The following is a 26537-nucleotide window of genomic DNA, read 5'->3' on the forward strand; positions in this document are numbered from 1 at the left end:
TTATAGGGGATGTTATCAAGTATGTCCTGAAAGGATTAGGGATTAAACAGAAGTTTCATGTGGTGTTCCACCCACAATCAGCAGGATTGGTAGAAAGATACAATGCTACTCTGAAGCTGAAATTAGCCAAGATACAGGCTTCTACTTCTCTGACTTGGCCAGATGCGTTGCCACTGGCATTGTTGTCTATTAGATCAGTGCCTTATTCTCAAACAGGTCTCACACCTTATGAGATCTTGTTTGGTAGGCCCATGAATATCTGGGAAATTCCTTTAAACCAAGTTCTGTGTATGATGTAAGCATGGGCGAATTTTGCGAATCTCGCGTTCGCGAATTTTGCGGATTTGCGAACTCGCAATCCGCAAAATCCGCGAATTCTCGCGAATTTGCGGATGTTTTTTTTTTGTGTTCGCGCGGGTTTCTGCCAGTTCGCGAGGGTTTTGTACAATTTCGCAAACGTGAACTTACCTGTCGGGTCGCAAGTTTTGCGAACTTGTTGTTTCTACATGTCCAGCCTGTTTGGGACACTCTTCTTCATCACTGCCACTCTCTGTCACCACTGCCACTCTCTGACTACTCATGCCACCCTCTGGCCCACCCATGCCACCCTCTGTTTCATCACCGCACCCTCTGGTTGTCCAGTGTACATTATTTTTGGCAAAGCAAAGCACACCTTCCCTGCCTCAAGTGACCTGAATTAATTTGGGGCTGATTAATGTGTCACAGAATATTTTTTTAGCTGGCACCTGCTTCCTTAGTGCTTCCTGATTAGTGATCTTTTGCACTTGCTAAGTGCTTTCATTGTTGCAAAATTAGTTACAACACCTGCCCTGCCCCAACTGACAATAATGAATTAGGGGCTGATTAATGGATTTGAACTTCCAGCCTGGCTCCTGCTTGTCTCCCTTAGCTGTAATTCAGGACCTTTGTGGCATATGTGTAACTATTCTGAGGTTCAGAGCAGGGTCACATAATAGTTGCAAGTAGGCAACTGAACTCTGGAGGGGCCCCTCAGGAAGCACTACAGGAAATGGCTACTAATGATGAGCCTGAACTTTTGAACCTGGTAAGTAGTTTCAGTTTTGCTAAGATCGTATTTCTGCAATTTAGCGCTTATTCGCGGGGCGCGAAGTTGTACTGGGAAGCCGCGAACTCACGCGAACAGTGCGAGCAAGCCATAAAATCCGCTGCTCGCGGATTTGCGGATTTTGCGGGAGATTCGCGAATCTCGCGGATTGCGAATTTACCGAAAATCCGCAAAATCCGCGAGCGAAACGGATTTTCTGCCTATGCTTAGTATGATGTACCTTGTGTCTTCATGAATGACTATTTGGCACAGTTAACTGATAACTTGGTTTCTATTCATCAACAGGTTCGAGAAGCACTTCCTGACAGATCTACAGGTGAAGGCCATGATCTCCGACCTGGTGATTTTGTTCTCCTGAAGTCCTTTGAGAGATCGAGCAGTTTGGAGCCAAGGTGGCGAGGACCAGAGCAAGTGCTACTTGCCACGAGGACAGCAGTTCGAGTCACGAACCGGAAAATGTGGATCCACAGTACACATTGTCGGTGATTACTTCCTACCTTGGTGGAGCCTGCTGTGTTGACCGACCATCGAGAGGTTCTGACTGCAGAGAAAGGCCTTGCTGTGATACCTGACGGATCTGAGGAGGTCTTCCCAGACCAGACAATCCCTGGAGTAACGAGATATAATTTAAGACCGAGAAAGGAGTCTGCAGTGCTTGTGAAAGTTGTCTGAGCATTCCCTGGATTAGTGAAACGAAGAGCCGATGTGGCAAGGGGGGGATCAGCCCTGCATTAGAGTAGTGACACCCGTCTTGGCCCGTGGTGAAGAAATCAACGGCTGCCCAGGGGTAAGAGCTCTGACAACTACTTTACTTTTAGGAAGAATTGTTTTGTGCTTTGTTAAAATGGAAAAGAAGAAGATTTTTTGTGCTGTAGGGCTTATTGTTGTCCTGGTGATTGTGGCAACAATAACATGGTCTGTTGAAGAGACAACTCCTGCTCGTGAGTTGTTTGTTGTTACTACACCGACACCAGAGGAGCATTATTTCTTTGCGCTCCCATATCAAGAATTCAAGCATCGACAATCCTACCTTAATAACACTTTTATTCAGATGCTACACCATACCCACATTGCTACAAATGCGACAAACTGTTGGATTTGTGGGATGATGCCTGCACATCAAAAGGAAGGAGGTACACCGTTTATACCTCTTCCTTTTTCGCTTAATGGCTCCTGTCGAGCCTGGTATACCCAGATTTTTGCGACTAGGAAGCCCACAGTGGGTAGACTGCTTTTCCGGTTGAACAAAGAGTGTCATCAAGACAAAGATCGGTATCCCCAATCGAATGGAACTAAATGGGAGTGGGAGGATTATCGACCGGACAATATTTCAACGCCATATATCTTCAGCAACACAAGAGACTCTGTTAATGCTGAATTTTTTGTTATCTCTGTTACTCAAGCGCAAACAGAATTATGTGTACAGAGCATTGGACATATCCCTGTTGTCATCAGTGACTGTATTACTGTTTTGCATATAGATGGTTTGAATAGCAGTACCTTTTTAGCTTCACATAACACCTACTTTGTGTGTGGAAATCGTGTATTTTATCGATTGCCAGCTGGGTGGACAGGTGTTTGCTATGTATCATTTTTGTTGCCCCCTGTGTTTCTGACACCTCCATTGTATCATCGAGAACTTAAATTATTCAACATTATTACTGTAAACTGATATAAGAGGACCTTGAATCCCGATGATATAGATCAAACAGATACTAGCCTACAACAATATATAGATTTTTATTTTCGGATTGTTCTTCTTTGTGGGTGCTGCATTAAATAGTAGAAAAGTGCGACGATTAACTAGAGTTGTAGAAGCTGTTACAGATCAAGCAGCTGTAGCCCTAGGAAGCCTCACAGAAGAATTGCAAATTGCTAGAATTGTTGCTTTACAGAACCGAATGGTTCTGGAGGTTATGTTAGCCGATAGAGGTGGTACATGTCGCATTATAGGTAGTAGTTGCTGCATGTTTATTCCAGATCACACACCATCAGTGTATAAAGCGATCAATAAACTTCATAAGATCGCTGCAGACCTCCATACAGAAAATGGTACGTGGACTTTTGCAGGATGATTTTGGGCTCTAATTTCTGCCTGGGGCTGGAAAGTACTGACTGCTCTATGTATAATAATTGCAATATTCTTAACTTGTTGTATGTGTATCCAGTGTAGTCCGATGATATGTTCTATGTGTATTACTGCTTGCATACCGACAAAAAGAAATGTTGCAGAAGTTAAAATGCAGAATGATTTAAACAAGGAGATAGCTGATATGAGGGCCATTGATATAAGAGATGAGTATCTAGCTTATCCTAGGAAGTCGAATGTCTTCAGCTAATGCTGAAAGGGTCGTCTGTTGTAAATCAACGGCGATTAAGTTAAGCATTAGCAGAAGACATGTTGTATTTTACCATTATCGTAGCAAATGAACCGACTCCATTTTGTATTCGTAGCGGCCATTTTGTATGCCATACATTGCCATATGCTCATCATGTGCTTTGTCCTACCTTCTTGTTTACTGCGCCTGAAGTCTGCCCGGCAACAGGCTATATTTAGCATCCCCCACTACCCGCATGCCCAGACAGGCCCAGTAGGGTCTGCGGCTGTTACTAATTAGTTCCAGATAGGAATGTGTTTACTAGTTTCTGAAGACTGTTAACTCCGCCCACTCATCAATTGTGCTTTTCAATATGTCCTTATATGGTCATAAAACTGCTCTTGTATTTTGTACCACCTTCTTTTGAGCCCCCTCATTGTGTATAAAAGGGGCCATGTGCTTTAGTTTGGTGTGCTACCCTATACAATACTGAAGGGTGTTGTGTGGACTGTAGTACCACCTTTAAAGGTGTAATCAACTTTGCTTTTGTATTTTCCAGTTTCTGTGCCAACTTCTTCCTATGGTCTGAGGACTCTGTGCAGATAAGGGCGAACCCCTTGCACCGGTAGGCCTAGCTGAGGCTTGCTTACTTCACCCTCAACTGAATTCTTTTGTGCTATAGGTCTGAGATGCCTCACATCTAGACAAACATGGGTGTACATAGTCTAAATGTGTATGATCACTTACATGGGCCTAAATCCTTATGTTGTAATTTCATATCTTTCTCTTTACTCAATCGTATCTTTAGATCTTTTTCGCTTCGGCATGGGGTTGACATACCCTACAATCAGCCACAATCTTGTTGTATTTATTATCGACGATTTTTTAGGTCGAGTAATTTTAATTACTCAAAACCTATTACATCTGAACCAAAGTCTCTTGAACCAGCCGGATTTCCTAAATGCATGTTGTTTACTTGAGCATGAAGCTTCCCCAGGTGCACGCTTGGCCTCCCACACCACCATCAAAGGCTTCTGCTCCCCCTCACTCACACCCCATCCCCATATGCTCCTTTCCTCCCTCCCACTCGCCTGCTCACCCTCCCCCCCCTCCAGGCTCTTGATGCGCGACGCTTCACCAGCGCTTCCCTCCCACCGACTTTAAAGGATCGCCGCTCCCCGCCCCCCTTAATTCACCCCTGCAGTTGCTGCCCATGGCCGTGCTTACACTTTCATGGCCGCGAGGCCATGTCTCTTTCATGGCCAATGCTCAATGCTTGTTACTTTTGAGGTGGATCTGTTGACTTTTAGATTTAATTGAACACAGCGATGTCTCTGGAGCTGCGTGTTTCATCTGTCCTACGTTGGTGAGTGTTACTACTGTAGCGCTGTGCTAATACTTCCATGCGCTATGGTGATGCTGCCATTTTGTAGTCCTACTTCCGTGTCTCTTGTTATTTTAAACCTTTTGATATTCGATTTATTTTTTTCAGTTTTATATAGCGCTAACTCAACCCGAATGTATCAGAGCGCTTTCCTTGAGCACCAGTTACGTTACAAACTGACATTAATTTTTATGCATGTGGAGATTTGCCCAGGATTAGAGGATGCTTGAGTCTCCCACCAGACTCGAACCCGGTGAGCCAGCTTCAAAGTCGACCGCTCTTGCCATTAAGCCACATGCACGTGCATATCTTGGTCCAACCTCTCTGTTCCATGTGCACATGAAACCTATCTCTGATGCAATTCAGATAAAAGCACATATAGAGTATTTTTTGGCAATATTTATTTTCATTGTTATTGTTTCATCGCGATGGTCTACGACATTGTCGGCCCCTGTATAACATAAATCAGTTTTGGTCAGAGCAGCAAGAAAGAGCTGCAGAAAATAAGTGTGTTGAGTGACTGTTATATCTGTCCTATGTTGGTGAGTGTTATTACTGTAGCGCTGTGCTAATACTTCCATGCGCTAAGGTAATGCTGCCATTTTGTAGTCCTACTTTTGTGTCTCTTGTTATTTTAAACCTTTTGATATTCGATTTATTCTTTTCAGTTTTATATAGCGCTAACTCGACCCGAAGGTATCAGAGCGCTTTACTTGAGCACCAGTTACGTTATAAACAGACATATTCATTTTAATGCACAGGGAGATTTGCCCAGTATTAGAGGATGCTTGAGCCTCCCACCAGACTCGAACCCGGTGAGCCAGCTTCAAAGTCGACCTCTCTCGCCATTAAGCCACATGCACATGCATTTCTTGATCCAACCTCTCTGTTCCATGTGCACATGAAACCTATCTCTGATGCAATTTGGATAATAGCACATATAGAGTATTTTTTGGCAATATTTATTTTCATTGTTATTGTTTCATCGCAATGGTCTGCGACATTGTCGGCCTCTGTATAACATAACTCATTGTTGGTCAGAGCAGCAAGAAAGAGCTTAAGAAAATAAGTGTGTTGAGTGGCTAACTGCAACAGCTGCAATGATTTGTGCGCCCATCTCTACTGACAAGGTTGATACCGTGTTTTAATACTCTCGAGTGCATATGGTAATGATGAAAATAAAATCTACATGTACACTCCAAATCCCGCTCAGTGCCACATATTTACACGGCACATAATTACACAGCACTCAATGCAGCATACACTCCAAAAACCACTCAGTGCCACATAATTAAACGCCACATAATTACACTGCACTCAATGGAACATGCACTCCAAATACCACTCAGTGCCACATATTTACACGGCACTCAATGCAACATACACTCCAAATACCACACAGTGCCACATAATTATACGCCACATAATTACACTGCACTCAATGCAACATACACTCCAAGTACCACACAGTGCCACATAATTAAACGCCACATAATTACACTGCACTTGATGCAACATACACTACAAATTCCACTCAGTGCCACATAATTACACGCCACATAATTACACTGCACTCAATGCAACATACACTCGAAATACCACACAGTGCCATATAATTGCACGCCACATAATTACACAGCACTCAATGCAAAATGCACTCCAAATACCACTCAGTGCCACACAGTTATATGCAACATAATTACACTGCACTCAAAGCAACATACACTCCAAATAACACTCAATGCTACATAATTACACACCACATAATTACTCTCTACTGAAGGCAACACACACTCCAGACAATACCACTCTATCTATCTATCCATCTATCTATCTATCTATCTATCTATCTATCTATCTATCTATCTATCTATCTATCTATCTATCTATCTATCTATCTATCTATCTATCTATCTATCTATCTATCTATCTATCTATCTATCTATCGCCCTGACTCTATCTCTCACCCTCACTCTATCTCTCTATCGGCCTCACCCTGTCTATCGCCCTCACTCTATCTATCTATGTATTGCCCTCACTCTATCTATCTATGTATGGCCCTAACTCTATCTATCGCCCTCCCTCCCTCTATCTATCTATCACATCGCCACAGCATCACTAAATGCCACAGCATCACTCCTCGCCACCACAACATCACTCAGCGCCACCACAGCATCAATCTGTGCAACCATTCAACAACAACAGGTTCAAATATATTCTCCCAATGTTTCAAGCTTTATTACAATTGTCACAAGAAGATGTTAATATTACACTTGTTCTTGCATTTTCATCATAATAAAATACAATGAACATCATTTTCATAAAAGTTATTTACAAAAGTTTAAGCTATTGCCATTATAATTTACAATAACCTTTTTTTACGAATTAATTATTAAAAAAATTACAAGCCATTGTTATTTGTAATATCAATACATCTAAGTCATATAAATACAACACATATTGCGTTACAAATGCTATAGATGTCTCATTTGCGAAAGTTAAAACTATTGGCATTGTAAATTACAAAGATATTAATTTCGCTATTTTCAAAATCAACACATAAATAAAAAATTGGTCATTTACAATACCAATAGCTCAAACTTTCCTAATGCGAGACCTATTGCATTGCAAATGCTTGTTGTAGGAGGCATCTATTTTTAACCACACAATATGGGACTGTAGCTTTGGCTACCATATATCAAGTAGGAACTTTTGCATTCAACATAGCGTCTAGCACATTCATATTACAGCCATTTTAAACATTCATTTAGCAAGTTTGATGGTGAGTTCGCCTTTCATACGTATCATTCCATTATTGGCCAAGACTTACTGCTTGTGGCTATCGTATTTTTTTTTCTTCTCAGAGCGGATTACTTTTAAACTGTTCTGCATTCAGAGCAATTGCATGTTTTAAACCTTTGCCACCTGAGAGATCTAACCGATCTTTTTGAGTGAGCAGAAAGCAATATTTTACTGAAAATAACTACATCTGCAAATCGTGGTGTTTATTATTTTGTAACTATTTTCCATTCCGCATTAGTTAGCTTACAACCTTGCGCTCATTGTAAGATGTGCGCCATCAGCACATATGACTGCTGAGTATCCCCAATGAGAAGTCCACATTTTGGGGTCTATTACGATGGCGGGTCCCGGGAAATGGGGGGCGCATTCTGCATTTTTTGCATTGCCGCGGGTGGTGCTGTCAGCAGCACCCACAGCAATCCAAAAAAGGAACTTGGGCATTTGCATGCACAACGTGGCAGGCAACGTGCGGTGTCTGCTACGTCGTCCATGGAAATACCCCCATGTTCTCCCCCACCCCTCATCATCCTTGGGGCCCACAACGGGTCCCCAACTGAGGAATCCCCATGCCTTTCTGTGGCGGGAAAGGCCGCTTCTCGCTGACATTGTAATATGGATGGCGGTGTCTAGCAGACACAGCCATCATATTCAACGTATACTCTATTTACCATCTTCAAATCTTTATGTTGTGTTTATTGCACTATTTGCATGCATTTTTTGTTCTTTTATGATGAGCTTGTACTTTACCATGAGATTACTAGTGAATTCGTACTATTCTTACTCATTACAATCACATCCTCCCTCTGGATGAGTAGATTTAAACATCATGAGGTTGCGTGCCTCTGGCATTACAGGTCTGTCCTCCCTGTTCTGCCTACTTTATTAACTGCTTGCATACATAGTATTAAGCTCCATTTTGCCTGTAAGGCATTATTTAATGTTACAGGAAGGTAAATAAAGAGGGGCCCCTAGACCAAAGGGACAGGGTTCCGTGTAAGTCTAACAAGTCAAAGAAATCTCCCGTTGGGGCCTCAATCAACCACAACTATGTTTCTGCAAACATTCATTCAAACATTCACTGCAATGGTCTCATGAATAATTCCATAACGACCACAACACTTATCAAGTCAAATACCACAAAAATGCAGGATTAGTCAGATCTTAAATACCAAATCTTTACACATTACGTCTGAAGAAACATATACAATATACAGAAGCTGTACAAAAATGTACCTAATTACTTAATGTCATCAATTAAAAAACAAATGTAATAAAGAAAATAAAATTCATACACAATAAAAAACTTTTTCAAAAAAGGGGAGAACACATGAGACTATTACATCTGTCTTTGAAACATGATTGTTGAAGAGATTATCATCTGTTATATCCACATGTTCATCAGATTTAGCACAACCTAGGAGTCGATATGTTTGACTACCTTCTTCAGGACAACAAGATATCTCCCATTCATAATATTAAAATGCACCAAAGGAAATCAATAGTCTTTCGTGTTTGATTGGCTCAGATGTCATATGAATCCAATCTCTTCAATTGCCCAAATCATATTATTAGCTGGGTCATTGGCTTCACAAGTGGTCCCAAACACTTAAGTTCTTGCTGTACAAAATCCTGTTACGACTTGCAGATGTATACAAGCAGCATGGAATCCCTGAGGTACGGAGAACCTAGAGGCCTGTGAATTGAAAAACAGGTTGCACTGTCATAAAGAAGGGCTATACTCCCCAGGCGAGGAACTGTATATCACTTCAGTCTTGCAGCCCGACTGGGCCGGCGATCTATCTAAAACTTAAGCAATTGGGCCCACTTGTGATGCCAAGGACCCTGAGATATTAATAATTGGGCTTAACCGAAGAGATTGGATTCATATGACAATTGAGCCAATTGAACAAGAAAGACTAGTCTTTCTCGTTCAATTGGCTCAATTGTCATGTGAATCCAATCTCTTCGGTTAAGCCCAATTATTAATAATACAGGGTCCTTGGCTTCACAAGTAGGCCCATTTGCTTACATTTTTCTTTTTTTGTTTAAGTTTCTTTCATTTGCTGTAAAGAACAGTTATTTCACTCCCCTTGCAACCCTCTGATTTTCTTTGCTACCTTCCTTTTTTACTGTCTGCGGTTCTCCCTCTTGGTACTCACTCCACTCTAGCCTCCATCACTGTCTCTTCCAGTAACCGTAGCCAAATCCAGAAGCCACTCAGATCAGGACCAGTACTGCGTCACTTCAAAGGTCGGTCAACTAAACCTTCCGGTTTCCTCTCCTTCTCTGTTGAGTGCATGGAGGGATGGGTCCGCATGCCCACATGCTGCCCACATGCTGCCACGTCTTGGGGTGAGCCATTTCTCACACTTGCTGGCACTCCTGGCCTTTGGCTCTCCTCACCCCACCACTCCTCCCCGGGACCTTGCTCTTACTTGACTCTCCCCTCCAGTGAATCCCGCCAAAACATCTCCCTTGGTAGGTCGAGTGCAGCTTTAGCTGCAAATCACCTTCACAAAGCACCACCCCACTCATTCTCATGTGGATGGACAGCCGGTCCTGTCCGAGTCTCCTGTCAGAGTCTCTGCCACCGGCACCATTAGTCCAGTTGGCAGCTGGCACAGCGAAATAGAAGAAGGTGCTTCCCATCCCTGATGTCATTTTGTTGAGGATGCCCCCGCCCGGCCCAGCGAGCAGTTCGGAGCCGCTTCCTTCTCTCTCTTCCACCCAGCTCACCTGGGTCCCACCATGCACAAGTGACAGGGGTCCTGTTATGGGTTTTAACTTCCTCTCATTCCTTTGATGAGGTAGGATTGTGTCAGATGGTGGGGGTCGAGGATAGAAATTCCCAACTACGGTTCCACCATTTTAGCATCCAGCCCATGCCCCACAGCTGCTTCATCCTTTCAATGCCTGCACCCACTGCACACGCTCCATGTTGCTGGCCCCTCCCTGCCCATTCTTTCCAAAACCCATCCCTGTTGCTCCAATGTAACCAGCTCCTCTGCACCCGCTCCTCCAATGCTCCAGTCTTCCTTGAAGTCCTTAAACTAAAACAATTTACTTTTATGTTTTTTATAACCCCAGTACTTGCATTTGCTGCCAGGCAGCTCTCCTGTCCAACAAGCATTTGCAATGCAATAGGTCTCGCATTATGAAAGTTTAAGCTATTGTTATTGTAAATCACAATTTTTTTATGTGTTGGTTTTGAAAATAGCTAAATTAATAGCTTTGTCATTTCCAATGCCAATAGTTTTAACTTTCGCAAATGTGACACCTGTAGCATTTGTAATGCAATATGTGTTGTATTTACGTGACTTAGATGTATTAATATTACAAATAACAATAGCTTTTATTTTTTTAAATAATTAATACTTAAATAAATGTTATTGTAATGTATTAAAAGAAAGGGGGGTAGAGCCTCGAGCTTAAAAACTGTAACCCACCATACAATGCCACCCTTTTGAGGCAGTACCAGTTACCAGTGCATGAACTACGATGCCTGGCTGCTCACATTAATTTAAAAATACTTGCTGCTATCAGATCTTTCATTCTCGCCATTTTAGAACTGTACTTTAAAAATTTTGCTGTGTTTTAAATCACTAGCACTTTATCTTGGTGTGATATCTCATTGTGCATTGTGCAGTTTCTTCATTGTTTGCTCCCTACCTGCCTGTGCCCCGTTCCACCGCGGGTTTTCCCGTTTGCGTGGAGGGCACATCGGCAGACAGCTGGTCCGCCCTCCCATTGGCTGGTGTTGGTCAGGTGGGGTGCCAGACTCGGGGCCTGCCATATTTAACCGGGATGATTTTCTCCGCGCACAGCGGGCATGCGCCAAAGTTAAGCCCGTCTGCGCCCGTCCGCGCTGAGGATGCGCCTGGGGCCAGTTGGGCTGGGCCTCGTTTCACTCTCCAAGAAAACTGTGAGTTGTACTCCCATTCCACACTTCTTGCTCTCAGACCCGCGCTCAAATCATGTCACTTTATCTCACTCCCTGATAATATTGCTAATATCCAATGCTGCAAAGGGGTCTTAAGATCTAGACGCCCTCGACATCATTATCACAAAAAACTTGCCAAATCAAAATGCTAGGTCTCTGGCCCGTAATAATGTTGCATTCAATGACTTTGTCTCTCAAAAAAGGCCTCCCAAAGTATCACCGAAACTTGGGGTTCTGAAACCTCTGGCCCAGATTTTGTGGAGGCAGTCCCCGAGGGCTATACTCCGTCCAGAATGGATAGGACTGGACGAAAGGGGGGTGGGCTGGGAATTTTGTTTAGAGATACTTTCACTTGCTGTACCAAGCCTCTTTCCTTGCCCTCAGACAAGTTTGAGGCACTGTATTTTTCTATTAACTTTCTCCCCTCTGCTTCTTTTTCTGGTATTCTTTGCTACAGACCTCCAGGCCCAAGAACGACCTTTTGTAGCAGGGTTTCCGTTCTCCCACAGAACTGTGAATAGAGTCCTAGAACCTCAGTGAGTTAGGATGATCCAAAACTCATCTCAGTATAAGAAATCCCCTTACCTAGCTAGCTACAGTGTCTCATGGATCATTATGAAATGATCCATGTCTTAGACAAACCAGAACATGATCTTTAGAATACCTCAGGAATCATGGAACACATGAACACTCTTTCGTTATATAATCATTTCAAACCAAAACTGAGAGTCAAAGAACACACGTGCAAGTTTGAAATATTTATTATTCAATGCAAAGTTCTCAAACGCAGTATCTTGTATAATACCAAAATGCATATTATAAAAATCAGAGTTAGCAGCATAGTCACTAATCCATAGTAAGCAAAAGGTGATAGCATGTTACAATGCAAAATCTATAGAAATCTATATCACCTATATTTCGTGCACCCTATTTAGCATATTATTTTATATCTAAGAAGGTCTCATTCGGGTTTTAGCAGGGCGGACCCATACCTCTAAATGTCAGTAGGAGTAGATCACATCAACAGCTACCAGCTCTCTTCATGCGCAGCACCAAGTGTCTACGTTCATTCCCTGTAACTCTATCTTAAACCCGCGTAGAGCCCAAAACGTTGGCATCAACATTGTTTGTGTTATGTCTAATGTGGTGCGAGGATCAGGCCTCCCAGCAACCTTGTGTTAGGTTATTCTTAGAGTGTGCAGCTCTCAGTGTGCAGACAGTTGTACCAAGTGTACCAAGCAAAACTGATAGCATAGTAATAACATATTATTCTCAAATAAATCACATCACCGCTTCTAGGGTGAAAGCGACAACAACAAGTAGGTGTTGTGTGCAAAACTGAAGCCGAAGGAAAAATGGCTGTTTAGACATGTAATACACTCATGCTAACTTAACGCAATATATGTAACGAAGTATCCATATGACACCCCCCCAATGATCCGAGCACCGTCAAACATAAGGGAAAGGCAATACTAAATCAGATACATAAAATGAAAGCAAAGTTCAATAATCTCGAGCTAAAATAAGCTAAAAAAACATGTATGAATGAATATGTATGAATGCCTACAGTGGCCTCAAATCTAAAAAAGAAAAACAAAACTTTCGAATCAAAAGTTATCCACCAGGTCTCCAAAATATGAAATGTAGGACCAGGTCACATTAATTCAAATGTCTGTAAGAGAAAAAAAAAAAACAAGGCACTTATCCGATATCCAAAGTCATGTGCCACCTTAACATTGTTCTCAGTGACATCACATGATTGAACTCTCCATCATCTGAACACAGGTCATCCCTCCAATTCAGCAAGGGGAAAGTCATATTCCATAACAAAGCAATCTTCCCAGGCATCTCACGATTGGACAGTATATGCAAAGTAAGTTGCAACAGCCTCCAGTATGAAATCACTGCCATCATCCGAAAATAGTTCAGCAATCCAATTCAGCAATGGGAAAGAACATACGTGCTCCTCCAGCATCGGATCCTCCTGTAACGTCAGAGGACAACTCGGTGGGTTCACCAGAACGCTGTGTGTCAGAAAGGCATGCGCCGCTGCAGAGATCTCCCATTGACCCAGTACTCCATTTATCGCTGCCAAGGCCATAACTCTTTCGCCAGAACAAATCAGCTCGTGAGCCACTACGGGACGCATTAGCTGATCAAAATCGATGTCAGGAGCAGTCCTCAAGCATAGACACAAATCAATGGCCCAATCGAACTCGCAGCTCAGGCAGTGAAACACAGGTTGGACACACGTGAAGTCAGTGAACCGAAATGACAATCTATAAGCCATGCTTAATGCTGCACGCGGCAATGTTCCATAGTAATTGAGCATCCGATTACGGCACAGTGTCAGGAGGCGTTGAACGGCTTCTTGCGCAGGATGGGCATCCATGTTTTATAAAGAAAAACAATAACAAAAAGCCCGCAGCCACAGCCAGTAAAACAGGTAGTCCACCAAACAAACTTGAAAAAATAGAATGGAAAAACGTGGGAATGATACCAAAGATTTTCTCAAATGTAGTCACGAGGCCACTGCTAACCAATTTAAAAAAATGTGCGAGCCCAGTCGTGGAAGATGCATTAAAGATCTGGTGCACCAGCTCACAGAAATGAAACGGCAAGTCAGTATTTAAAAGCGCCTGCACCTCTGTGCGTGTGTTAGCTATGTGAAGGACATAATTTTCCCGGGCCGAACTCAGGGTCACTTGTTTTTGAGACAAAAGGGCCCTTATTCTGCTTAAACCATTGAACTTCGCCTTCAAGGTTGGTATCCGTGGCCAGATGGAGACATCTGAAGACCCATGCGTGGGTGGGTATAGAACGTTTTTGCAACACACCACACGCTCTGATACAGTTACCACATAAGCCACACCAATTAATAACCCACAACATACTTCGTTGTTCAAAAGCAAATAACTACCATTTGTCAATAATGTAAATGTGGGAACCACAGCTAGAACTGGCGTGCCTTTTAAAACGCATGCTAAATTCGGCCGGTCCTGATTACAAGAACCGTGTAACTGAATGTGTCTGCATATTAATGAATGGTCAGGTGACTGTGTGCATTCCTCACCATTAAGATTTACCTCTTTTCCATCCTTCAGACATCTGTATGTGTATGGTAACAACCATGCCTCATGGAGGAATGCATTGCCTAGTGGTTCATATCGTCCTATAGCAATATACCGCATACAATTAGTAAATTTGTATAAGGGAAATGGTAATGTAATTAATCCATGAATAAGCCACGTGGCAGTAGTGGTTTCAGCAACAGAGAAAGGTAAGGATTCTAGCTTTTCAATATGTAACATAGAAAATGATGCATCACGCATTGAAAGCATGTGTTGCTTTTCAGTCAGGTTAAAAGGGGCAAAAAGGGACGAAATGTTCAATGAGTTCCAGGGAACTCGACCAGACTTAAGCGTCTGTAGGGTCCATGCAAACTGCATTACAGAGCGTAATTGATTTTGACCATGGTATAACGTGGACACTTCATCATGCACAATATCAACAACAGAAGAAACAATATTATCCAACGTGTAAATTCTGGAAGAAAGCATGTTAATACTGTTATCGACCACTGCAAGCACTTTTTCCAAATTTGCTTGATCAATAGCTCTCAGGCGTTTAGCTGCCTCAATCTGTGAAAATTTCCAAATTTCATTGTAAACAGCATAAAGCCAGCGTTTAGACCTACCCTTAGCCGGGCCTTTTATAAAACCATTCAGCTCTATATTCTCATTCAACTGGGATAGATGTAGTTTAACTGCAGCCAAAGTGGAATGTTGTAACCAGTTCTGACACAATTTGCCCACTGAATAAGTAGTAACAGTGTGATCTGTTTCAAAACGGGGATCTGGCCTGATGTGTGTAAAACCTTCAGACAAACCCAAAAAACGACGTTGGCAAGAATCAGAGCTTCTTTGCCACAAAAGCCACCCCTCCGGATCAAAACTGGAAATATTAAAGGAGGAATTTTGCAAAAGTGCTTGTATCCCACTGATGGACAATGTAGTGAAATTACTCCAACCTGAATATTCTTCCAAATCAGGGATAGTAGGTGTATTCAATTTTTTAGATGTAGCCAATCCAAAGCATGTTGTTTGGGAAATGGTAGAATTTAAAAACAACATGTGATTCGGGATGAGACATGCACGATGCAAAGCCTCAGTGCCTTGTACCTGCCAATCTTTGGTACCCCAAACCGATTTAAGGTCAATAGCCTCCTTCCATAACTCATAGCCATCTATAGCTAACCTGTCTAGAAAGGACTTCGAATACAATAATTTTGTATCGGTAAGTCTAACTTTGGACATGAATTTCTGTGTCACTTTAAAATAAAATGACTCAGGATGTGATTGATTAAAGTCTGTAAAATAAGAGTATTTACCCAGAAATGTACTAGAGCTCCCTTGTACAGGAGCAGGGCAATGTTCCCACTGTGTGTAATTCACAGGAAACCTCCTGGAATTTGTTTTATGTAAGAAATGATTCCCATAATGTTGAAAACAAAACAAATCACCATAATTGACAGAATCTAAGTACAAATCCTCAGCATCAAAGGCCGCATAATATTTTAAATCAGAGAACAATGCTTCCACGGCCTGAAGATCCCAATCATCAGAACGAATATTTTGTTTAATCACATCTCCCATGTTTACTCTAAGCACATTAGGAACATTAATAACTTCTGTGGGGCCATGTATTTGAAACCTAACCGCATCCCACACAATCCCATCAAGGACAGGCCAAGCAGTAATCTCTACTGTATTTAAGTCTCTTTTTAGTCTGTGTGCTGAATGTGAGGAGGAAAGAGGGGCCAATGTTCCATTAAGGTACCGAATTCCTGTTCTTTCTTTCACATAATGGCCATCGATCAGGCGGAAAAAATAAAACACAAAACCAATTGACATAAAAAGATAAAATGAAAATAGTATCAGCCAAACGTATGTCCAAGGTGGAATTAGAAAATGTTTTTAAATAACGTGGTATATTTTGCAATAGTCGATGGTTTCTTTGAAAGTTCCGAATCAGAGTCAAAAGAGAATCTGGACTGGTTAGCCAAACGAGCTTGTAAATCGGACATAGATAAATCAGCAGGATCTGCATAGGTAGGCTCATCAATGTTAGTAACAGGAATAGTATTCAATAAAGGACTGGATATAGCAGGCATCTCGAGCGACACCTCCTGTTCTGCACCAGATGTAATAGCCAGCACAGAGTGCCTCACCATGGAAGGACAGGATACAGCCGGTGTCATGCTATGAAGAATCGGCCACCCTGTGTGCCTTGACATTGTCAATAGAAATAAATCTGTTTTCTTTACGACCTGGAAGTGGTGGTAAAATGACTGTTCTCGTGCCCTTCACTCCAAGAACCCGAACCGGTGCTCGATATGAGGGACCAAACTCTTTCTTGTTATCGATCTTCTCTCGAACCAGTTCTCCAACTTGGGGTAGCCAGCCAACTACCGGGATCTGCAATGCATCATCCGACGTGGAGGGCAAGTGTTCCTTAGCAAGACTGTCTCTGGTCTTTTGTAGATCCTGTGAAACATTGCAATGTTCATCTACGTCAAAGGCCGCGGCCTGGGCCTGGCAGTCTAAACCATCGAGGTCAGGGACGTACATCTTGATACCAAAGAGCATTTCGTATGGGGTCCGCCCACCCAGAGACCTTCTAGGGAGATTATTAAGCGCACGCTGCACGTCATTGAGGTGGGCCAGCCAGTTTCTACCAGTGCCTATAACTCGGGCTGTCAAAGATTGCTTTAAGTCGCGGTTCATTCGTTCTACTACACTATTGCCCTCGGGCCTGTAGGGACTTGAAAACTTGACTTGGACTCCCAACGAAACCATAGCATCCTTGTACGCCTTAGAGGCGAAAGCCGGACCCTGGTCCGAATGGAAAGTACCACAGGCAAAAATTCCCACAAAGACACGCAAATCCTTAATGACAGTCCGCGAATCAGCGCTTCGATGTGGCCATACCCACAAAAAGCGCGTGCATGAGTCAACTGCTACTAAGATGTATTTAAACGCAGTATCAGAAGAAAAAGGACCGCAGTGATCCAAATAAACGCAACCAAGCGGTTTATTAGAGATGTACAACTGTGTCTGAGGCGGACGTGCAGCAGTAGAAGGCTTAATCTGCTGGCAAATGTCACACATAAGGACATAATCGCGCGTCTGTTTGTACAGTCCCCGCCACCAGAACCTTTGTTGTAGCTGAGTTACAGTGGCTGAGACGCCCGCATGCGCAGACGCCATACCTTCATGAGCCGCTGTAATCAGAGAAGCCCTGCGATCCGAGTTGGGAACTAGACGTTCGCCAACTTCAGGAATTTTCACATAAGGAACCTTATCGGGACTTAAGTGGTATGTGTACTTCGAAGGGAACCCCGCATGATATTTACCTCCCTTCTCCGTGGCAGCAACAGCCGCCAAGATGTCATCATCTATTTTGCTTTTGGACCTCGTGACTGCTGCAACTAAGTATTTTGATACCGCAGACTTCGCTGCCTCATCAGCAAGCGAATTTCCAACAGCGTGGACCCCCACGCGCTGATGGCCGAGAGTATGAATCACAAACACGAGCGGCAGTTCCTCTTTAAGTTCCGCCACTCGGACCCAGATCATTTTATGTTTTATTGTGCTACCTTTGGAATCACGAAAATCATTCTGAATCCAAAAGAACAAGTTCTCATTGTAAGACTGGACACAGTAGTAAGAGTCACTTACGATTAAAGTCGTCACACTTGGATCAGCGTATTCCAATGCGAGCATTAGAGCACGAAGCTCTGCTAATTGTGCGGTGCAGTCCCCTAGTGTTTGCGTGTGCACGACACTGGACTTGAACTCATCGTTCACCATGGCACCGACCACAATGGCGCAAGCGAAAACGTAGGCATGTTTAGAGCCATGCGCAATCTGCGCCGAACCATCAGTGTAAATGATACAATGGAAATCCTCCAACGGCCGCATCGCTAAAGGAGCCGGATGAACAAATTCATACTGTAAATACTCCTGCGACCGTAAAGCGGCGTCAAAAATAAACGTGACATCCTGGGATGTCAAGGATGTAGCCCACTGAATCCACCGAGGGTGCAAAGCTTTAGAATTTGGTACACTGGCTTTCGTGACTGCCTCCAAGGCAGGGCACGGGGTAACAACCAACATGCGCTTTCCCTGCGACAGGGCACGTTCCTTAAGAATTGCCATCTGCACAGCCGTTAAAACTTTCTCCACAGTGGAAAAACGCAGTTCAGCCGAAGTGTACAAGTGTGACTTGTAAGCAATAGGTACAGTATCTCCTTCATTAAAAGTCAGGTACGTGAAACCCACTGCCCCAGGGATAATTCTTATCACCAGGTTGGTTTGGTTATCACGAGTCTGTAAGTAGTCAGAAGCGAGCAAATCAGCCTGCAAAGACTGCAGAATGGCTGAATGCTCAGGCAGCCAGCATTATTTGGAAAAAGAGGGTTGTATCAAGGCATACAAAGGCTTGATACGCTGGGCATATTCCGGAATGTATGTCCTCCCGAAATTTAAAAAACCCAGCAAAGACTGTAATTTTTTCAGCGTTGTCGGAGAGCGCAACTGCGCGCACTTCTCCAGGAAGTGAGGAGCCAACCCCTTTCCTTCGTGGTTAAGTTCATAACCCAGAAACAACACTGTGTACTCCGCAATGTGTGATTTTGCAAAGTTAAACTTGTAACCCATGTCTGCAAAGTTACAAATTATGCTGTTCACTCGACACAGATGCTCCCAAAGTTCGTCGTCTGTGAGATAAATGTCATCCACATAAGAACAAGCAACTGGATCGATGCTCTCTAAAAGAGAGACAATGCGGGCGGAAAATACTCCAGGACTATTCTTATAGCCCATTGGGAGTCGTTTAAACATTTTTTGTACACCGCCGCACGTAAAACTGGTCCATTGGGAACTTAGACCATCTAATCTGTGTGCATAAAAACCATTGGAAATGTCAAGCGTGGTTTTGAACCGTTTACGCTCAAGACTATTCACTAGGGCAGAGCCGTGAGTATTCTGTACTGCACAGTTACGGCAATGCGAGTTCAAATGCTGGTAATCCAAAACCAGACGATATGAGCTGTCCGGCTTGTTCACAGTAAAAAGGGGATTATTCATAGGTGACACACACGTTTCAATTACACCTTGATATTCCAATTGTTCAAGGATAGCCGCGACAGAAGCTTTAGCTTCACGCCGTATGGGATACTGAGGCTGTGGCTGCGGCTGTGACCGTAAAGGAATCTCATGGCTAGGAGATAATTTATCCCAGCCACACTGATTGCGGTACACAGCCGGCGCAAGCGCCAGAGCCCACTCTTCCGCAAAATGCAGCGCTTCCACTCTCGATACAGTGTGCGCGAAACTGGGGAGGATTACCTCCTCCCCTCGCGGAGCTGCGAGAACAAAAGGTGGGGGCCAGTCAGCCTCCGAAAGTAAAATGTCATACGTAGACGAAAGATTTTCCCAAAATACCCCTTTTACAGTTCGCTGCATGTCACCTTCTATTAACAGGACAATTTCAAAAAGTCGTTCAGGGGGAGCAACATGTGTATCAGCCGTTTCAATCACAACATAAGTGTCAGTCGCTGTCACCTTCAACAGTGGACGGAGGGCCTCTCTCACTATGGTAATCTCCGCCGCGCTGTCCAGCAAGGTCAGAGCCCACGTCAGATTCCGAAGCCGCGTTCTCACTATCTGGGGCATATCGATGCGCCATTAAGGCTGCGACCTTCTTCCTGGCAAACTGCGGTCTCTTGGGCGTAGAGTCGTCCCGCTGATCCCCTTCACTTCGCGGGCGGGGCTGACCACGTCCTTGCTGGCCACCCCTGCCCCTGCCGCCCCCTCCACCACCGGTTGACGGAGCCGATGATTCCTGAAAGGAACGAGGAGAGCGTTGGTCAGAAGCCTGAAATCTTTCAGGCGATTTAATCGTCGCGCGATCGCGCAAATCATAAACTCTATCCGACTGCGCAGGCAGCGAAGGCGCAGGACTAGAAACCTGTGTCTGCTGTTGTTGTTTTTGCTGCTTACCCTGATTCTGCTTTTTCGGCCAATTTTGTTTTTTGGACTTGGGTTGTCCACCCGTTTCCGAAGACAGTCCCTGGGGCTGTTTCTTCTCCTTTTCAGAAAAAGCCTTTACACCCTTAGAAGTGCGGCCAACCATTTTATAAGCTGCCACAATAATCCTTGCTAACTGACGGGGTTTATCGGCATCGGGAACTAACGCCAGAGCATTGGCCACCTGAAAGTCCACTGCATCCCCCTTGACATTCGCAAGGATGAGTTCGCAAACCACATCAAAGGAGCCACTCAGACGCATACCCAATTCAACCGCCGACTCCGGTCCGTGATCATCTTGAACACGTTTAAGGACCGCAGACAGGTTGGGCACAGTCGGGGTGCCATAGCACCTCGAATAAACCGCTGCAAAAGTCTTACCCCATGTCTCACAGTCAACAAGTTCAGGGGCTAAATCTTTCGGTAAACTGAGCGTAAGAATCCGGTGTTTCTCACCAGGAGTCATATTAGGAAACACAGCCTCCAGCTGGTCGAATTTCTCGGCAAGCCAGAAAGGAAAATCATCCTTATCCTGGGGCTTCTTGCCCATAACGGAATTCACCATGACAGGACTGATTTTCAAACCAGACTGTTCCGCTCGAAGCTGCGCACCTGCGGGGGCTGCGCCATGAACATTACGACCAATGTAATGAACAAGCGCCCTAATCACTCCAACCGCGACTACATGAAGACGCCGCAGGTCAGCCACATTACAAGTGGCGCGATTAGGGTGAGGAGTAAATCCACCCAAAGCGGGCCAATTTGTGCCCGGAATGGACAAAGGACCTAACCTCGGAGCTGTTAAAGAATGGGGTAGGGCGCCACCAAACCAAACTCCGTGCTGCCAAACATCTATAGGTACTTCCAGTGCCCTGTACGGAGCATAAGCCACCGGTACAGCCGAGGCAGTGTATGAATGGAACACACCAGAATTAGCGTCCACTGCCGGAAATGTCACCCATGAATAAAACAATTCGTACGGGTACGCATGTTCCGCACTCACCACTAGAACCACAGCTAAGCCATCCACAGGGACATTATATGCCCGCAAGTGGTCACGAACCGCTATGCGGCTATGCTGCGGTATGTCCACGGCCATGTTAGCACAGGAAGAGAAAAAAGACAAAGAACACTTTGTAGCACAACTGGGTAGTAATTCAAAGAAACCGTTTTTAGAAGAATTCAAGCTTGAAAAGACCTATTTTAAAAAACAGGTAGGTTTTTCCGACACCACCGTTTACCGGAAACGGGAATGAAGGTGTCAAGGTTTGAATGATATACTACTCGAGTGTCATGATATAAGGCCAACAACGTACGGGCGCCATGTAGCAGGGTTTCCGTTCTCCCACAGAACTGTGCATAGAGATCTAGAACCTCAGTGAGTTAGAATGATCCAAAATTCATCTCAGTATAAGAAATCCCCTTACCTAGCTAGCTACAGTGTCTCATGGATCATTATGAAATGATCCATGTCTTAGACAAACCAGAACATGATCTTTAGAATACCTCAGGAATCGTGGAACACATGAACACTCTTTCGTTATATAATCATTTCAAACCAAAACTGAGAGTCAAAGAACACACGTGCAAGTTTGAAATATTTATTATTCAATGCAAGGTTCTCAAACGCAGTATCTTGTATAATACCAAAATGCATATTATAAAAATCAGAGTTAGCAGCATAGTCACTAATCCATAGTAAGCAAAAGGTGATAGCATGTTACAATGCAAAATCTATAGAAATCTATATCACCTATATTTCGCGCACCCTATTTAGCATATTATTTTATATCTAAGAAGGTCTCATTCGGGTTTTAGCAGGGCGGACCCATACCTCTAAATGTCAGTAGGAGTAGATCACATCAACAGCTACCAGCTCTCTTCATACGCAGCACCAAGTGTCTACGTTCATTCCCTGTAACTCTATCTTAAACCCGCGTAGAGCCCAAAACGTTGGCATCAACATTGTTTGTGTTATGTCTAATGTGGTGCGAGGATCAGGCTTCCCAGCAACCTTGTGTTAGGTTATTCTTAGAGTGTGCAGCTCTCAGTGTGCAGACAGTTGTACCAAGTGTACCAAGCAAAACTGATAGCATAGTAATAACATATTATTCTCAAATAAATCACATCACCGCTTCTAGGGTGAAAGCGACAACAACAAGTAGGTGTCGTGTGCAAAACTGAAGCCGAAGGAAAAATGGCTGTTTAGACATGTAATACACTCATGCTAACTTAACGCAATATATGTAACGAAGTATCCATATGACACTTTGCCTATGACATTCTTAAACGTATAGAGCCCTATGTTGATAAGCCTCAATTTAGCATTCTGGGCGATTTTAATTTTCATTTAGAGGCCATAGAAACCAAGGATACGCTAGCACTTGTAGATGGCTTAGCTGCATGTGGATTGGGTCAACTGGTCAATGGCCCTACAAATTTCGCCGGCCATACGCTAGATGGCATCTTTTCAAATGATGCCAGACTTCTGACTGGCACTCCCATTCCTCTTTCTTGGTCCGACCATCTGGCAGTCCCCTTCCACTTTAAAGTCAATCCTACTCTATTTAATAAACCCAAGAGTAGCGTATGGGCAACTAGAAGGAATTACAAGGCAATTAATGATAACACTGTGTCACCTTTCCTGAATGTCCTTAGTTGCCCTCCTCTGGGTGATCCCAATCGGGCTGCCTCTGACCTCTCAAATGCCCTAGCCAGTGCCATAGACTCTCTGGCTCCGGCAAAACGTTACTACACAGCCCGCAAGAGCCCTTCTCAACCTTGGTTCTCTGACCGTTTGAGATCTATGCGTCAGCAATGCAGGCAACAAGAGAGGTCTTGGACTGCTCATCCTGATCCACGGGGGAAAGCCCGGCATAAATCTCTGCTCAGAGATTATAAGAAGGCGATTATTGAGGAAAAAATGTGCCACTTCACTAACCTTACAACTTCTCTTAAATCCTCTAGAGATCTTTTTAACATAATCGACTCTCTGTCGACACCTAGATCAGCCAGCCCTATCATTGAAACTCAGGAACTTTGTAACAACATAGCAAATTTATTTCACTCTAAGATTGCAGATATTTATAGCGCTCTTGAAATCAGCAATCAAGAACCTAATACCAAGGTAGTTGGACCTCCCTTTTCAACCCCTTGTATTGCTGAGAAGGTTGATGCCCTGCCTAAACCGCAGTATATAGGCTTCCCCCTCTTGTCCTTGGAAGATCTCAATCTCCTCCTCGATGCCATTAAGTCTTGTTCGCCCCTTGACACATGTCCTTTAAGAACTTTGAAGACTTGCAGAGGGTCTATTCTTCCTCCTCTGTTAGAGGTTATGAACTTGGCGATTCGTGAGGGGATCTTTCCCTCCCCCTGGCAGACTGCTGTTGTTAGACCTTTGCTTAAAAAGCCCACCTTGGACCCAGGAATACTGAAAAATTACCGCCCTATCTCCCTGCTTCCGGCCCCAGCCAAGATCCTGGAGTCCCACATAAATCGTAGCTTGTCTGCTTTTATTGAAAGTTCCAACTTGTTAGACTTCTTCCAGCATGGGTTCAGATCAGCTCACAGTACTGAGTCTGCTCTCACAGTCGTAATTAATAGAATTCGATCCGAGGTTGACAGGGGACACTCCTCGCTGCTAGTGTCCCCGTCAATACTGATCTCCAGGCTCAAGGATATCGGAGTAGGGGGTTCTGCCCTTTGTCTACTCTCCTCCTTTCTCCATCATAGGGAGCAGAGAGTTAAAATGGGCAACTTCCTCTCCGATTCTCAAGAAGTGCAATGTGGGGTTCCTCAGGACTCTTCATTGAGTCCTTTGTTATTCAATATCTATGTTACCCCACTTGCCAAGGTGATGAGATCCTTCGGTCTGGATGTACTATTGAATGCCAATGACACCCAGATCTTGGTATCTATCACTCAGCCGGTTAGTGAGATTGCCCCTAAGTTTAGAGCCTGTATGGAAGCAGTCTCTGAATGGATGGTGCGTAATTTTTAAACGGAAAAAAGACCGAAATTATGGTCTTTGGAGGGAGCCAAGATCTCTGGTCAAAGGACTGGTGGCCACCGTCCTTGGGAGAATGCCCTCACCCTACTCTTACTGCCAGGAACCTTGGTGTCCAAATTGACCCTGCATTATCTTTTGACTCGCAGGTTAACAGGACGGTGTCAACCTGTTGTGGCATTATCAGAATCATTAGGAAAATTGCCCCCTACCTGTCCCTGGTAGCTCAGAAACAAGCAACAGTTGCCTTAGTATTATTGAGGCTAGACTATTGAAATGCCCTTTATGGTGGCATTAGCAAAGCCTCCGTCTACCGTCTCCAAATAGTACAGAATGCCGCGGCCAGAATGGTCTTAACTCTCCCTAGGCGAGCTTCTGTAACAATGGCCAGAAGGGACCTCCACTGGCTTCCGATTCCTTTTAGGATTTCTTTTAAACTTCTCTGTTTGGCTATTGGTGCTATTCACGGCTCAGGATCAGAAGGTATTAGGTCTCTTTGTCTGTGTTCACTCCCAGTAGAACCCTCCGGTCATCATCGAAGAACATGCTTGGGGTTCCCAGGTTTGCGAAGGCAAGGTGGGGAGGCAGAGCCTTCTCTGTCTTGGCTCCTAAGCTTTGGAACTCCCTCCCTTTGGAGCTCACTAGTCAATCTTCCTTTGTGGTCTTCAGGAAACACCTGAAGACCTGGCTTTTTTTCTCAGGCATATTTGGGGCTGTGCTCCTAGTGGCTTCTTGGTTCAGCTTTCCGGTAGTTTGGACTTCTATGTTTGTTTGTTCTGCGCCTTGATGCCTCTCGGGGCTAAGTCTGCACGGTATAAAAACACTATTCATTCATTCATACCAAATGATTCCTCAGCCACGAGGGGAGAAGACAATTCCTGCGGCTTGCAGTAAAACGAGTCCAAAAATATTATAAAAGTTTTCGCAGATAAACAGCTTAAAAACACTCACATCACCAAGCTACCTCCAATAGGCCGGTTGCATAATCAAACCTCTCTTGCCTCAAGAACAAATCGGCCTTACCAGTCGTGTTTTCCTCCATCACAGTGAAGCTCGGCATCGGAAATAAATTCCGATCTGAGGTAAACTATGAACAGTTCCAGAGCCCCCAATCCACTCCTCCCTCGAAAACCGATTGGAGGAGTCGATCTTTGACCCACTCCGAATGTACCTTTTATCATGCTGAATGCGCCCAGGGGCCCTGCCCACCACAGACAAAGGAAGGGGCACAGTAGGTGGGCCACAGCCAGCCCCCGCTGGGCTACTGACTGAATCAGTAGCGCCCTGATCAAGTGGAGCCTAAAGCCTTCACTGCTCGGGGGGAGGAGGAGGGAGGGACAAACAAGCATTTGCAGTGCAATAGGTCTCGCATTATGAAAGTTTGAGCTATTGGTATTGTAAATGACAATTTTTTTATTTATGTGTTGGTTTTGAAAATAGCTAAACTAATAGCTTTGTCATTTCCAATACCAATAGTTTTAACTTTTGCAAATGTGACACCTATAGCATTTGTAATGCAATATGTGTTGTATTTACGTGACTTAGATGTATTGATATTACAGTATAACAATGGCTTTTATTTTTTTTTATAATTAATACTTAAATAAATGTTATTGTAATTTATAATGGCAATAGCTTAAACTTTTGTAAATTTATTTTGTGAAGATTATGTTCAGTGTATTTTACTGTGACGAAAATCCAAGAACAGAAGTGAAATATTAACATCTTTTTGTGACATTTGTAATAAAGCTTGAAACATTGAGAACATATTTGAACCAGTTGTTGTTGAATAGTTGCACAGATTAATGCTGTGGTGGCGCTGAGTGATGTTGTGGTGGCGACGACGAGTGATGCTGTGGCATTCAGTGATGCTGTGGTACCTCATAGTGATGCTGTTGTGCCCCTGAG

This window comes from Lissotriton vulgaris, chromosome 5 (genome assembly GCF_964263255.1).
Source record: "Lissotriton vulgaris chromosome 5, aLisVul1.2, whole genome shotgun sequence".
NCBI lineage: Eukaryota > Metazoa > Chordata > Amphibia > Caudata > Salamandridae > Lissotriton > Lissotriton vulgaris.